The sequence below is a fragment of the Anopheles funestus genome, chromosome X, assembly GCF_943734845.2.
Source record: "Anopheles funestus chromosome X, idAnoFuneDA-416_04, whole genome shotgun sequence".
Taxonomy (NCBI): domain Eukaryota; kingdom Metazoa; phylum Arthropoda; class Insecta; order Diptera; family Culicidae; genus Anopheles; species Anopheles funestus.
The window spans coordinates 19,157,212-19,174,795 of NC_064597.1; the positions used below are offsets into that span (position 1 = coordinate 19,157,212).

At 39.3% G+C, this 17,584-nt stretch overlaps 1 protein-coding gene and 1 long non-coding RNA gene across 9 annotated transcripts in view; one reads left to right on the forward strand and one right to left on the reverse strand.

The window, feature by feature from the left end:
• LOC125769083 (uncharacterized) overlaps window positions 1–17,584 on the forward strand; it is a 447,410-nt gene that overhangs the window by 46,017 nt on the left and 383,809 nt on the right. The gene's annotated exons all lie outside the window — the stretch shown is intronic.
• Window positions 14,845–15,994, reverse strand: LOC125769704 (uncharacterized). Of its 2 annotated transcripts, XR_007419084.1 has the most exons (4): window positions 15,799–15,994; window positions 15,624–15,733; window positions 14,983–15,537; window positions 14,845–14,915 (listed from the first exon to the last, which is right to left on the reverse strand). It is a non-coding gene; the product is annotated as an uncharacterized LOC125769704 (long non-coding RNA). The 2 variants fall into 2 exon arrangements; XR_007419083.1 differs by having other exon boundaries at window positions 14,846–15,537.

Here is a 17,584-nt window from a genome sequence, read left to right on the forward strand (position 1 = left end):
AAACATGTGAAAAGGAAAACAAACAAAAATTAAAAAGAAAGAATTCAAAAACGGTTAGTCCTCCATCGCTGTCGAACGCTCACTGCCAAAGTCTGTAGAGTAATGAGGTCGCGGATTAGGCTTTGTTGACATTACCATCTTGGATTTTCATTTTGACAGTTAGACGTCCTTGGCTATGTATTGGTGAATTGTTTACTGAGCAAATTTCAGCGCTCGTAGTTTTGGCGACAGTCGTTGCAACGTTAAAATGTGGGGAATATATGCACTATTCCATAAATTTCCATTGCGCATTGTATTACACGATAGACACACTATTAAAAGATTTCGTTTTAAAATAAAATCTACAACAATTAACCGTAGGATGTCTTGAAACAAAATCATGTTTACACGAGCAGCTGAAGCAGCCTCTAAAACAACCGTACACATACAACTACACAACATCGTGTAGGAGCTTCGGACACCTATCTGTCATTTTTATTTTTCATTGTTATTCCAAGAGCTGCCAAAACCCCTCTATTACGAGACCTCATTACTCTACAGACTTTGCTCACTGCCTTTTCCCTCAGTACGTTTGACAGCCGTTGGCTTTGATTGATAGCTGTTTATAGCATCTACTTTAATGCTTTTCTTGGGCGTTCTAACACTATCACGCGCGCCAACACTGAGCGTTGCTACTGTATTCCATAATAAATAATAAACTTGTGAAACATGGACGCATTTAAATTTACCTCCGTTTTCGATGATGACAATTCCTCAGCAACAACAGGTATTATGATGTGGAAACTTTTTAACGATAAAATGACTAACGCTTGAATCCTCCTACAGTTACCGCATCGGAAGGTCCATCACCGGTTACTGGCAACATAAGTGTTGCGACCGGAACTTCGGCTGCCCTTTTTGATGCGCAAGGAACCGCTTCAACACTTTCGGCGTTTGAAGTAGGGGATTTGCGCATCTCGCCTTCCATCTTTGGGCCGCACGTTCTACAGTCGGACCATCAGGAACGTTCAGATCACGTGACTGAAAGTGACAGCGTTGCGACCGGAACTTCCGCTGCTCTTTTCGATGCGCAAGGAACCGCTTCAACACTTTCGGCGTTTGAAGTCGGCGATTTGCGCATTTCTCCGTGCGTCTTTGGGCCGCACGATCTACAGTCGGACCATCAGGAACGTTCAGATCACGTGACTGAAATGGAAACGGTTGCGACCGGAACATCGGTTACTCTTAGCATTTCGGAAGGAAGTGTTCGGAAGGAAAGACCTGTACCTGCTTTGCTGTACTTTAGCGATCGCAGTGCATCGCAGCATACGGAATCGCCTGCTTTGTTTCAAAGTGCAACAACGTCACCGACTTTCTTCTGCTCTTCGAGTGCTTCTTCGCTTCCGGTTGAAACGAGCGCTCGTATTGATACAGTACTCGTTCCGGTTGCTCCGACGGCCAAATTCGATGTGATGCGTGCCATACATGAACTAAAAACGGAAATGCATAGCGATCGACTCGCAACAGTCGACGCATTACAAACAATGAATGAACATTTGTACAAACTGACTCAAAAAATCGTTCAAAACGGTATACGTACCAGTTTAGGAACCAACAATAATATGGATGGCAGCGCGGTAAGGAACTCCATCGACACAGCTAGCGACATTGGGACAAATATCCAAATTCCTCCAGTAAAAACCAAAAAAGAGTTGGATAAACTGGAGGAATTCCTCGCTGCTGATTACGCTCTTCATATTCTAATCAGCGATGAGTTTTTGACCCAATGTAGCTGGATGGGTGGTGCTAGAAACGGACCCCGCGTTGCCATCCACTTATATACGAAGCTGCAGCGACTTCTGTGGCTCGTTGCTACGCATGATGGCCAAAGCTTTTCCATAGTTGAATTCCAAAGAAATCTGAAATCAAAAATATTTAATGCTAAAAGTAGACTTAAGTTTAAAAATATTAGAAACAGCGTTTGCAGGAAAAGAATGGCCAATGAGCATTAAAATGAACTACCTTAGTTATTAGTTAATTATTAGTTTTGTTAGTTATTAGTTAGTGATTAGTTTTGTTACTTTTGAGTTAGTGATTAGTTCTATTAAGTATTAGCTAGTTATTAGTTTTGTTTGTTATTAGTTAGTGATTAGTTTTATTAGTTATTAGCTAGTTGTTAGTCAGTTATTAGTTCTATTAGTTATAAGTTATTTTTGTTTGTTTCTTTTTGACGGCCAGGCCTTATAAAGAATTTATTACAGTTATGACGTGTAAAAACTGGTACCGTTGCCTGTAAACCATCGATTCTTGTGTGATTACATTTTTTATTTTGATGCAGTAGAAGTATGGAATGAAATCTGTTAACCTGCGGTAGTCCCCCTTTCATTTTAGCCACGCATATAATTAACAATGCATGTTTCCGTTCGATACGTCGAGGACGTAATGAATAGGAGTTAAGGAGGAGAGCCTATGTTAGCCTTAAAGCGACACTTTAAATCAAGATAAATAAGCCCGTTATTTTTATACATTGATAGAGGCGGCCCCTTTGCGGCGTCGGATCCTCCTTCTTACCGAACATGTTAGTGTTGTTATTATTTTAGTATTGTTAATATACATGCAGTTCCTCCAACTATCCAGACTTCGAAAAAGTCATTGACCAAGAGAACTAAAGCGCACGTCTAGGAGAAGGTAGGCGGATCACGGTGTCCCGCAAGCTTGAACATAAAATCCTCGATGGCTAATCCGATACGACCTTAATCCTCAATGAAGTACCTAACCTATCCTATCCATCTTTCCAAAAACAAATGCGCTCTATCACAGGATCACCTATCTATCGACCTACATGCATATAAATATCAATCTTTCTACACATGAATCTATCTGTCTTAAGAAAAAGGAAAAAATAGAAAACAACAGAAAAGAAAAAATAGAAAGCAACAGAAATTTATCCACCTATCTATCTATTTATTTATCTATCTATTGATCTATCTATCTATCTATCTATCGATCTATTTATCGATCGATCTATCTATCTATTTATCTATCTATCTATCTATCTTTTTTTTTTTTTACAAGGAGGGGGAATCTTCGAAAGACTCCGCATGAACGCATGGGTGTTGACATGGGATTTTTACCCAGTAAACCCCCTACTTGGGCCATACGCCCTTCCCCATGGGTTCACCTTTCGGTATGCTTCGTGAGGAAGGTTTATGCATTAGCATCGCATCTACGCTATTGCACCATGGACGACATTCGCGAGACAGAAGGACAGTTCACGAACATAGAGTACTTACGACTGACGGTACACTAATGAAACGAGCACTAATTTTGACACAACATAACACTAACGTGAACACTGGGATGCGGACACTGTCTACGGCACAGCAAACGTTTTTCGAAGTCGACACTAACACGAACACTAACACGATCAGGATCGTCCGAGTCGTTGGTCCGCATGGCATGGCGACCTCAACGGCGACCCACTGCTCTGCACTCTTCACCATCAACCCAACGAGATTTAATTTGTTAATCGCTGCTCCGCACTTTATGTTGAGATCACATCGCTCTTCTGTGAACCTTTGACAGTGGAACAACACGTGTTCCGCTGTTTCCTCGTCGTTAGGGCACGCTGGGCAGCGCGAAGAGCTCGCGTGACGGTGCTTGAAAAGGTAGCTTCGAAAGCACCCATGGCCGGATAGCAAATGCGTAATGAAGAAGTTCACTTCACCGTGTTTTCTTCCCGTCCATGCTGCAATATCCGGTATCAGCGCATTGGTCCATCACCCCTTGGATGAGCTATCCCAATCGGACTGCCACTTCCTCATGAAGATGGCCTTAGCAGAGGATCTAGACAACCCGGCGCTTGATTCACCCGTACCTCACAGGCAGTCTTCAGCCAAGACTGTGCATATAGGCATCATACCTGCGATCACGCAAACTGCCGGATATGAAATCGTCCTATACGCACAAATCACTCTCATTGCTAACAAACGATGCACCCTGTTTACCATATGCTGGTTCTCTTTCACTACCAGAACATGTGCCCAGACCGCTGCATTGTAGCGCAGGCGCGAGATGGCTACATTTGCAAAGATGCGTCTGCAACTACTTCTGGGGCCACCGATGTTAGGCATGGCCGCCACTAGCGTGTTAGCAGTTTGAGTGGCGTTCTTGCAGGCATACTCAAGGTGTTTTCGAAAGTTAATGCGGTCATCGATGATTACGCCAAGGTATTTTAACTGACGGACGGACTTGATGCTTTCTGAGCCCACCCGTATGCTCGCCGACTGGACTTCCTTGTGGCTGCTAATGATCATGAATCCAGTTTTTTTGTGAGCAATCTCTAGCTTCATGCTTAGCATCCACTTTTCGACTCTGCACACCGAGTCTGACGCAAGGAACTCAATCTCCTCTACAGACTCACCGAGTACCGTCAAAGCAATGTCATCGGCGAAACCTATCAGCTCAGCTCATCTATCTATCGATCTATCGATCTATCTATCTATCTATCTATCTATCTACCTACCTACCTACCTAATCAATGCATGGCAAACATGTTAGTAAATTTAACCTACGCACGGGGTTAAACCATCGAGGTGCCGTCCATGCGGTTCTAAGGGTCGTCTTCCCCCCCCCCCCCTGAGCACGATGCACCGGATTCGCGATGAAAGTGCCTGTAAACAAAATCATGAAAATCTATTAGAATCTTTTAAACTTTCAATCAAAAAAAATTTACCACTTGTTACCTCCCGTGGAACATCAGGTTGGTCACGCGGCCCAAAAAGGACCCTATGGATGAAAAAGTCAAATAAACTTTTATCGTGAACCACCTATTAGAAATTATATTAGTAGTTAGTTAGTTTTTAATAAAAGATAGTTAGAGTAAAAGATAGGAAGGCATTAGTTAGTAGAAATAAAGGATTTAGTAGGAGCAATTAGTGGATTAGTAGAAGGAGTATTATTCTAGCATAAAAGTGTGTAGAAGGGGAAAGAAAGCAATAGTGTCAGGATTGGGACGTGGAGGTAGTGGGTGTTGGGGTTTTCGATTTAGGAAATGGGTAGGTAACCGGACTGCAACCAGCTTGCACCTAATATCAGTCCATGGCACTTCCACCAATTGTGACGGAGCATTTTCTTGCGATTGGTAAATATGTAATTCAGCAGACGAAAATGGAGAAAAAGCATTATCGTCTGCTGTTACATTAAAATGCTCCGCCACTGACAAAAACCGGACTCCAACTACGGCGATGGGAAACGAAGAAGATTGCTTCGCTTTCAAAAAAATTACAATGCCGTGGTCTTTGGTTAGAAACCATTGATCCTTAAAATTTGGCATTAAGACAAAATCGGCGGTCACGTGTACACCGGCACCATTTGCCTTTAATCTAGGATATTGTGGAGCATTTGTGTTGACAGCCCGATAGACGCGTGCAAGTTCGTCTGATCGAGCTGCCACTTGCTGCGCACATTTCGTGCCCGAACGGACCCAGCCTTTAATCAATTGTAAATGATTTTCGAATGGATAGGCTGAGAAACCATCGAGTGGCCCATACAGCGCAACTTCTCCAGACACGTGCTGGAGATTGTGGATATTGCTCGTCATGTAGATACGACCATAAATCGTGCCGAACTCCTTCACAAATTTGCGAAGGAATACGTCTGCTAGAGGCCAGAGGTGCTGATGTGCCGATGAAGAAAAAATCGTCACACCGCAAAAGTAGAGTTGGAAGTGACTATATGTTTTACAGTCCATATAGTCCTTCATGGTCACAACACTTGCGTAATGAAGGAAGGTCCGATATTCGGATCCTTTCCAAAAGGCGATATGTTTGAGGTGCCGCATACGACGATGCACCTCAGAAGGAAGCTGCATACCTAATAAAAATCGTGATACAGTTTCCTTCGATCGGGGGGTCCACTTATCACAAACCGTCGTAAACTTCCCATCAATCATTCCCCGCAAATGACCCCGGGTCCCACCCAAATCAACTAAATGTAGTCGATCGCAGGAAACAACTCCATTGATCATATCAAAATTATCTAATTTTTCCAGCGGGGTTCGCCATGTCTTATGATGTCCCCTGCATACTCTATTACGAAACCCTGCGTCCGTACGTAGGGGAGCATCCACGGTATCAAAGATCATCTTTTTACCTATGGGGGAGTATTCGCCAACAGCAGAACACTTCAAACAACCGTGATAACCGGATAAGCTCGTTGTTGCTGAAAAAATAAAACAAAAAATTCGAGATTAGTATATCCTCTAATGGTTTTATTTTTAAAATTTTTATATTATAACGACTTACCCTTTAAAAAAGCTCAAGCTGGTGAATCAGCGATAAAAGCGCGGACTCTAAACTGCACCGTTTTATCGCCGATAACCAAACCTTCCAGCTGAATCAGATTCAGCTCATCTATGAACGGCTCCAGATATGGTATGATGCTTCCCGGTTTTGATGCGCCACTAAACGTAGCCACCATCATCACCGGCACCTTTGGCAACTCTACCAATTTCACTAGAATCGGCCAAAGTTGGGTTGGCCCAGCTCTGTGAAGAGGTAGCCCGTCGATTGACACATCCAAGGAAAAAGGTGTCACTCCGGGATTGACGTTCCTGTAATCAAAAGATAATTAATAATCTGTGTCATAGACAATTTAGATCATGTCATACTTACTGCAAATGTTGGGCCAGGACCGACTTAAGACCTCCATACCAATAATCACCACCTGGAATGGGTTTGACGATCTTGCCAATCCCAGTGGGTGTCTTCACAAGGATCTGCGCATCTTTGGGAAGATCTAAGTTTAGCTTCTTCCGTAGGATCGCCAGTAACAAGTTGGCCGTCGAACGGGGGAGCTGACACGTAACAACAAGGTATCTCAGATTGTCTATAAGATCCATTTCATCGATAAAATCGTACGCATCGTCCCGACCAACCATGTCGTCGTCAAAATCGACACAGCTGTCCCCATCCGAATTAATGTCCTCCTGGTCGGAATTGTTAGTATTATAATTATTACCATCACCACTACCGTTATTAATGTTAATTATATTTAAAAAAATCCTGTCTTAGCTCCGTGTTGCTGACTCCTGGTGCTGATGTTGGTACTGGTGCTGATGCCGATGCTGATGCTGGTCGTAGTCCTGCTGCGTATGGTTCTGGTTCCATATCTAAAATAAGGAATAAACAATGTGTAATTTTCTCTCACGACACCACTACCTAATATACAATTTAAACGTTCCACGAAAAATCATTTGACAAAATATCAAATTTTAACAGAAAGCAACGAAGCATATCGCAATGCTCTACATATATGATGTTCCAAAATTATATCCATATCAGATACATAAAGTAGCAAGATAGATTGGATAATTCACCTTTTTTACAGCTTTATTATTTCACCTTTTACAATTTTATTTCATTTTTTTCCAATTTCAGTCAACACTTTGTTGCTTCGATATAGCGAGTTAAAATATTTTCAGTTTTAAACGATTTTTTTTTCCAAAAGAGATTAAAATAAAATTACATTTTAAAACGGGAGTATTTAAACTTATTTTCAAGCTATCACTCTACATGATAGCTGAGGAATGCTTAAGTTAATGAGCTTAGGGAAATTAAAGTAGCCACGTGCACTTTCATCGTTTCTACATTTGTAAAATATTCTAGTGACACGGAAACTATAACTATACGACACAGCTATCCAGCTTCCTGCGCAATCCGGTGTTATTTCGTGGTTGTGGCCAAGATCCACTACTGTTATAGATTCAAAGCGGTCCTTGTTGCTAGACTCCATACGTCCTGCGTGAAAAAGCCACTACCGTTCCACAAGCTATGTAACAAAAGTTTATCATATTTTCAACTTAGATCTAGCTGTGCTTCGGTAATGTTGGCCTCCCATTGATGGCATTCTCAGACTTCAGTTGCACGTTAGGATAGACAATCCTGTGTACGGGACTACGGCTTTTCCTGGCCGTTTTTGTGCCGGCCCTATCGTGTGAAAACTGGTGCAACTATCATATATACTGCTGTGGGCACCTAACTATTCGTCAACTATAATTTTTTGTAATTTTTTTGTCTTTATGTTAAGACTTATAAAATTCTTGTCACTTTTAGGGCACCAACATCAGTTATGGTCTACCATGTCTAGTGACTATTTACTTTTCCCATACGCGTATGGTGGACACGGACCAGTCGTGTTATGAACCAGGCTGTATCAAGACTTATTTTTACCACGTAATAAGACAGTCAATCCTTGCTACGGGGGGACGGCTCTGGATAAGACCGGATATCAACGGTCCTTTCAGACTGGATATCTACGGTGTAGAACCGGCGTCGCTTATCATATAAACAACCAGGCCGCCCCAACTGTGTTTAATTTATACATTAAAAAACACACATAAATTCACTTTCCACACAACATTCCACTTCACGCTTCACTTGACACGTAGACGGAACTGTAACACAGTTATATTATATAAATTAAACACACTACAGTAATAATAATTTACCAATATCCGGAAAAGGCACCAGATTAAACCTTCCACTATTTCCTGCACGGCGGTGCCGTTCCTTTGCCTCCTCGTATTCGCGGTCAAGCTCCTGCATTGCTTGGCGACATTTCGAGTAGAAATTGCCGTTCATCCTGGACATTTTTATCACTAAAATTCACAAACACGTATATCACATTTGATCACTTTAAACTGCCCTGTGGGCAATTTGAGAGAGAATCCCATACAAAATTTTGGCCTTGTTCTCGCTTTGTTCTGGCTTTAGAGGTACAACCAAAACAAGGCGAAATGAACTACCCCTGGCGGCACAAAATCGTTAAAAGTACTACGATTAGGACAATTACAAGGTATACGTTTAGGGGTACTGATAAGAAGACCTATTCGTACAATTCCAGCTGTCAAAAGGCATTGCGACGGTTGTCAATGTTTTTCACGGTGTATAGTTGCAATAAATTTGACAAGATATATAATTATTTTTCGAAAAAATATATATATCTTTTTATACATTTGTTTCATATGTATCTATATCTCTATATTGTAGAGCTCCTTTAATGTGCTTTTGTAGAGCTCTTAGCACCGTTTCACTGGTGTGCTATTTATATCCTGTCTTATCTGAGTTGTATTTGATCCGCGGTCTTCTGAGGTAAAGATTCATGGTCCTTCGCGTACGGGCATTGGTATGTTGTTTGTTGACCAATAATTTTCTCGGTTTTAACTACTTGCAGGTGGTTTGGAAAATGAAACGCATGTCGATCGATCTGAATGATAAATCCAACAGCAAACGCTTGTTAGTTGATGGACCAAAAGCCACAAATATCATAATATTAAAGTAAAAGTGCAAATATCATCCGCCTATCAGCAACAAAAATCAAATCGGCACCGGCATCAAATCGTTCACGCAACCTCTTGATAAGTTTACCAAAAGAATGGGAACACGGTCCGGCACCAAATGATCCGCGGCTCGTCACCGTCAATATTCCAAAAGGATGGGCACAAGGGCAAGCCGCAGAATCTGTTTCCCTTCACAGGAACAGGGACAAATGCTATTCGTTCCTATTCTGCATGCTTTAAAATAAAATGAAATTAGACTTACAGTTTACAACATATTCTTGAGTTAATTTCTTTCACAACCTTTTAATAAATACACTTGATTTTAATAATATTAACAATTTCTTTATAAACGAGACATAGATGCAGGCGATCTGCTACCACAATATCTTCTATCTGTATCATAATTGCTAAACATCTTATCATAACTTAAATATTACACAGTACAAGGTTAGAAGGTTTATCACGTGACAGAATTCAACACATTTCGCTACCCAAAAAAAGCCACTTAATCTAAATTAAAGGAGGTCAGATTTAAAACACAGTAACCCACTTTATTAAATGCATCAACTGCAAAAAACCGATGACCAACGCATAAACGTAAATTCACACACTTAGGGTTAGCAACGAGAATCAATTTCATAACCACCCGGTAAAGATAGCTTAATAAGCGTTTTTGCATGAACAACAAAAAACGGCACCGGAAGCACAATTAATAACAAATAGCACCATCGTTATTTGTCGCCGATTTCGTTATAGCCTGAAGATAAACATTTGCGACACAAACCAAAACATTGCCTACTTATTATGAACTACTTATTAATATTTTCATAACAACTATAGATAAATAAGCAAACAAAAAGCTTGAAAAATGGATATAAATAAAGCCAGTTTCAACCTGAACGGGAGAGTCCGAGATGAACCGCCAAAGTGCGTGTTAACCGTCAGGTTGGAAATTATAACCAACCAAAACTATATTGTGTTCTTATTTCAAGAGCTTCGAGAGTCCCCCTACCCAAGGTAAGGCCTCGATGTCTCCATCAATCCAGTAAGAGAAATCTCTTCCAGATTTCTATGATCGCCTGGACGATCAAGTCCGCTCAAATGAAGAACTTTGTCGTCCGAACGAAAAGTCGTTGATACCGTGTGATGATTAACCTGAGCGCAAATCGATAAATGTGACGCGGGTACGAACGGAAACGCGAAGTTAGCAATTGTACGCGCGAGCACATTACATGGCGACCGTGACCATAAGCTGCAATCTTCGGTTACGTGAACAGAGAATGTTAGAAAAAGTGAAAAAGTGCAGTTATAGCAACGATAAAAATACAATCGACATGACCAGTTAAAAAGTGCAATGACCAGAGAACTAAACAATATGCATCGAAGCATGGTTTCATTATTGAGAACTGATCCCGAGTGGAAAATTCTCGTGACTGATGGATGGAAAAAGAGACAAACATTTGAGCCAAACGTGCTACGTGATGATTAGCTACACAAAAATGCAAAAGTGGAACATATGACGAAGAAAACAATAAGTGAGTGAAAAGTGGATGATAAAGCAAATTTTTGGCAGTGCGTAGTTAAAGTGTTACACAGAAAAATGTTCATGAAAACCTGCGACGAAATGTACTCTTCAGTACCCAAAAGAAGTAGTTCGAACGGAGATCAATATTTTACGATCATATAGAATCTGAAAATTCACAACGAACTATATTTTCAAGCTCTTAGATAATCAAGCTTTCGATTATATTTATGAATGAGAGTATCAGACAACAAATTCCTTTATTATGAATCAATTCGCGAATCGAACAGTGAAAGCTTCAGTTATACTTAGGTATAAAGTGCGGAAGAGACAGTATTCTTCAATTTTCGCCTAATAACTGATTACTAGCGATGTTAAAGAATCATCGCACGAAAGCACAAATGCACATCGCGAAAATAGCACAATGAAGCAAATAAACAAGTGAACAGAAATTTGAAAATCTGTGGAAGGCGAGACCACGGATCACAAATGTTGACCGGCGGGATCCCAAGAGACAGGAGTCTCCAACGTGGAAGATATCAAACAGGAACCTCAGAAAGTATGCTTACGGACAGGAGTCGCATCATGATGACTTACGAACAGGAGTTCCAACAAAGACGTCAATCGGCAGAAGTCCCAACGAAAGAGACAACGGCAAGATAAGTAATACCTACAATGTTATTATGCATACGGTTGAACGATAAACGTGTATTAAATAACTGTATATGATACGTATATGACATTAATGATAGAAGAAAGAAGGTACAAAATTATATAACTAAAGAGAAAGAAAATATACAAAATATTGTCCTTTGAAACATCGATATGGGTTAAAAGTAATGCTTAATGTCAAAAAAAAAAAAATGTTCAAATAATTTCCAGTATGTTCGAAAGACAAAGTAAAAGATGATAAATGAATACTAACAAAGTAAGGAATGACGAGTTGACAAAACCTCATATTGACAAAAACAAATTTACAGATACATTATGAAAGACATTCAGTTAATTTAACTACGACTTTTTGACAAAATCAGTTATTGAAAATTAAAGTAGAAATAACGACAACTAGCACAATGGCTACAACAATTGAATTACTGAACATAATTGCTAGTTATGTGCCAGTATACAATGGTAATAGTGACAATCTGGAACATATATTATCATCATTAAAAACCTGTAAATCAGTTACAACTACAGAAAATGAACCCATTGCAATCCAGGCAATTTTATCTAGACTGACAGGAAAAGCAAGAAATGCAATTTTAGAAACTCCACAAACGATCGATGAAATCATAACAGCTTTAAAAATTAATTGTGAAAAAATTATTGGATCAGATTTAATTTTAACGAAATTAAATGCTACAAGACAAAAAGACGATTTTTCAAGTTTTGCTGACGAAATTAGCGATCTTAAGTTACGTTTTGAAAGGGCATACTTCTCAGATAATATAGGAGCAGAAGGAGCCAAAAAGTTAGCTATGAGAGCTGCAATGAAAGCATTAATAGCCGGAACAAAACACATTGATACTAAAAATACAATCAAATACAGTAATTGTACATCTCTTGCAAAGGCTATCGAGTTAGGTACAAATAATGAGGCTGAATTACAACTTGCATCCCAAAGAGTAGAAATAAACTACATTCAAAACAGAACGGAATTTGATTTAGACAATCGAAAATACTTTAATAGAAATGACTATCCAACACAAGCAACAAACACACCGTACTGGAGAAATAATAGACTATTCCAACGTAGCAGTAATAACACCTTCGAAAAAAATACATACAGTAAAATTCAAATGAATAACTCACATAGATATCGACCTATACGATACGAAACGAACATAAATAATACTAATGAAAACTTAACTAAACGAATTCATGAAAATACACGTCATAGAAACAAATTGAATTTGCAAGACGAATCAAAGCGTATGAATATTACTAACACATCAAAATGTGAAGATAAAAGAAAAATAAAGAGCATTCTTTATATAAGAAAAAAAGAAACATGCGAATCAAGTTTTAACTTTGAAGAAAGAAATCAGGAAAACAGACAAATGTTGAAGATCAAACCAAACAAATGTTATAATGATGACATGAAGGCAAACAAATATTTAAAAAGCGACATGAGCGCAAACGGGTTATATAATGACTATTATGAAGAATATCAGTTTGAAAGCAAATATGATAAAAATGAAAATTACACTAGAAAAGAAAACATCAGGAAAAGAGTACATGTTGAATCAAGTTATGAATATAACAATGTCAGTAAACAATTTATGAATGAAAAAATATTTGAGGATGATGATGTCGACAAAGAGATAAAAGAAAATAATGAAGTATATAATGATGAGCTATATAAAGAACTATTTGAAAAAGACATGAAAGTTACACATGACACAGAAAGTTACATTGATGTATACTACAAAGCAATCAAAAAACAAAATGATGCAATTATTGCACCTCAAAGCGCAAATATGATGAATAAAAATGAATTATTCAGAAAAGGAATAAATGATAATGAAGATGATAAACATTGCCCCACAAGAGAGGCTAAATGCATTAAAAATGAAGTATGGAATACAAATTATCCCACTATATGTGAAGAATTGCGCAAAGCATCGATAATGAACAAAGTTAAAGAAAAATGTAAACAGATTCTTCGGACAAGATTGCATACATTGATTTACAAAATGAATCAAAGAATCGAAGAAAAGCATGATGAAAAACTCACATCTAGTTGTGAATGTAACAAATTCTCAAAAATCAAGTTCAAACCTCATACATTAGATTACAAAGTTCCCAATTTTAAATCCCTAGTCAACAAATCAATGCACATCAAATATTATCCTCCATAAGAAATTTCATAACATAGCACTAGATTGAAACGTAACAGAATAATATATAAAAGAAAGAATAAACAATAGAATAATATTACTTTTTCGCTCATTACAATTTCACTCAATCATAACATTATTCTTCTAAAGGGAGGAGGTGTAGCATATTTGCTAAACAGCTACTTTGAAATATATTAGTACTCGAATTTCAAATCCATTTTTTTTAAATATAGTAACACAAGAAAAAAATATAAAGAATAATATTACTCTTTCGTAAAACTGAACTCAATCATAATATTATTCTCTTAAACGGGGAAGGTGTAGCATAATTGCTAAACATCTTATCATAACTTAAATATTACACAGTACAAGGTTAGAAGGTTTATCACGTGACAGAATTCAACACATTTCGCTACCCAAAAAAAGCCACTTAATCTAAATTAAAGGAGGTCAGATTTAAAACACAGTAACCCACTTTATTAAATGCATCAACTGCAAAAAACCGATGACCAACGCATAAACGTAAATTCACACACTTAGGGTTAGCAACGAGAATCAATTTCATAACCACCCGGTAAAGATAGCTTAATAAGCGTTTTTGCATGAACAACAAAAAACGGCACCGGAAGCACAATTAATAACAAATAGCACCATCGTTATTTGTCGCCGATTTCGTTATAGCCTGAAGATAAACATTTGCGACACAAACCAAAACATTGCCTACTTATTATGAACTACTTATTAATATTTTCATAACAACTATAGATAAATAAGCAAACAAAAAGCTTGAAAAATGGATATAAATAAAGCCAGTTTCAACCTGAACGGGAGAGTCCGAGATGAACCGCCAAAGTGCGTGTTAACCGTCAGGTTGGAAATTATAACCAACCAAAACTATATTGTGTTCTTATTTCAAGAGCTTCGAGAGTCCCCCTACCCAAGGTAAGGCCTCGATGTCTCCATCAATCCAGTAAGAGAAATCTCTTCCAGATTTCTATGATCGCCTGGACGATCAAGTCCGCTCAAATGAAGAACTTTGTCGTCCGAACGAAAAGTCGTTGATACCGTGTGATGATTAACCTGAGCGCAAATCGATAAATGTGACGCGGGTACGAACGGAAACGCGAAGTTAGCAATTGTACGCGCGAGCACATTACATATCTATTCTTAGAGCTGTGTTTGCCCACGGTGCAACATTTCAAACATCCATGTTTTGCGTTGAAATACATGACACCTAAAATTAGAAATATGATTCAACAATAATTATGCTGTAAGTTAAATAAAGCAACGAAACAACTTACCTTTATAGTAAGCTTTTGCCAGGACATCGCATATAAATGCGTGCAAGGTCACACTAAATACTGTGCTGTGCAGCCGTTGATCGTGCAGCCGTTTATGGCAAACAAAATTCACTCAAGGCGACTTACCAAGCAAAAGTTTTACTCTATTGTAGATATATCTGCCACCTTCAATTGCATTGATATTCAAAGGTGTTCGTGAAATTTACAATACTGTCCGTGCATCTTTCGGTAAATGTTTGTAGATGGCAAGCTCATGAAAGATTTCGAGCATCATGTTTACCGCTGATCGCAATTATTATGTAGTGAGCGCCCTATACTGCAAAGCTTCTTTCAATTCCACGTTCCGAAACTGAGACACTCCACCGGAAGATATTATCTCTTCATCATCATCATCGTCTTGATCATCATTGTCTTCATAATCAGCTTGACTCAGCCAATCATTGTCTTCGTCGAGATGCGATGCTTCAAACGTGTTGTCGGTATAACCATCCGGTGTTTCAATAATCGGAACAACATCGATTGTTTGGTTGTCTTCTGTGTCTTCTGTATGGTTGTCTGAAACGGACGGCATAAAATTGTATTCTATAACACAGCGAAGAGCTACGAAATCATTCGTTTCTTTCGTTCCTGTAATTACTTACATGTAAACAATCAACCGTAGAATCAGGGTCAGCATTTTCGGATTCTTGTTCAGCAGACTTTTCCAAAGCTTCCCTTCGAGCCGACATTTTGTACAGTTGACCCGTAACACCTAATTAATGAAAATGCGAAGAGTTACGTTTCATTTTCATATATTTTGTTTCAAAAAACACTAACCAAACCAGATTGTTCACAACGATTGCAGAATGTTTATTTAGTTTTGGACGCCAAATCACGCTAGGTACAAAACCACACAAGGCAGATATACGATGACAACATGTCGACACACACACTCGTGGTGACGCACATATCCACACACGAGAAGCATAGGCTGATCGGTTTGACAGCTAGCCTATTCGTACAATCTGGTCGCCAGGGACACGATCGTGACGTCAGGCTGGTGTCATTGCTCGGTCGTATACGATTTTATCGTACGACCAAATTGCAAGGGGTGTCATTGCTCGTACGATTTGGTCGCACGATTTTTTTTTGAATTGGCAGTTAAAACAATTTGTTTACATGAACGCCGAGAAAATAACACCTATTTCGCGTTTATACAAGCGAGTTCAACTTGTTGCAAGCGACCGTGCAACCAAATCAAAATCATTTGATTTGGTCGTACGACCAAATTGGCCTTGCAACCTTATCTGTCAAATCCCATACATTTGCCTTGCAACTAGTCGTATACGACCGAGCAATGACACCAGCCTCACTAGTGTTTTGATTTGTTTTCTCTTCAAAATGGTACAGTGGTGTTCAAAAAAAAGTAGTAAGACGACGAAATATTTTTTTCACAACATTTTATTATCACTTTTTTATAATATTCTACGCAGTAAATTCATTTTTCTTTCTATAAACTCTTTATAACACTTTAATTAACTGCTAGTGTGCTCCAAGGTGTCCCCAATCAGCGATTTTTCTTTGCATCGAAAACACGACGAGATGACAGTACTCCTTAATTCCGCTCGAAATGTGGTGTTGAACTGCAATTAAAATCATTATTAGCAAGTAGCTGACATAACACTACTAAATTAAACACATTTACCTACCTTTTTTAAAGAATTGAAGCAAATATCGTGCTTTTTTTGCGATGGGTTCTTGGCACGCGTCATTCGCTGCAAAACGGTAACACACACTGAACACGATCTACGGCGTCGCTACCTGTGTGCTTACGTATGTGCACTTCTCCGCTCGTTATCGCTTGACCCCTCCGCTAAGCCATCCGCAACGGACCCACAAACTCGTGCGCGCCACGCTTGTCAAATATAGAGTGTGGGCACAGTGCGGGAAGACGGAGGTAGAGCGTCGCAGGAGACGGTTCATTTCAACAGCAAAGGACTAGAAGAAGGAGCACGAGCATTTTTCCACTGAAGGAGTGACAGAGTCGACATGCTAAAATCGAGTGAATTTGAGTAGCTTCCCTGTGGGCAAAGCTACACATGAGTATCCCGTTTCATGTCAATGCCGATCAGTCTAGCCCGCTTGTTCGCTTACGCATGTTTGATAGTTAGGTAGAGCGAGAAGTATATTCATTTGGCTAGTTTGGGTATTGTACAGATGTATTGCGTTTCAACTCATGTGTATCAAACGTTTCGTTGAACTCGTTTTTGTTTCAACTCATTTTTGTTCCAACTCATTTTTGTTTCAACTCATTTTCGTTTCAACTCTTTTTACTCTTTTTTATTTACTCTTTTTGCAACTCGACTCACCAAGGCTACATGCTTACACTCATGAGTGAGTAAAATGACCGAACCTTAACTCGCACGTTTATTTTATTTTATTTTTTTGCTCGGTTAGAACGGCCTGGCCGTATCAAGACTTATTTTACCACGTAGCAGGATAGTCAGTCCATGCTACGGGGAGACGGTCCGGATGGGATTTGAACCCGGTCCCTGCCGTGTGGACGGGCGCCGTTTTTCACATGCACCACCGGGCCGCCCCTCTCGCACGTTTATGCCGGGTT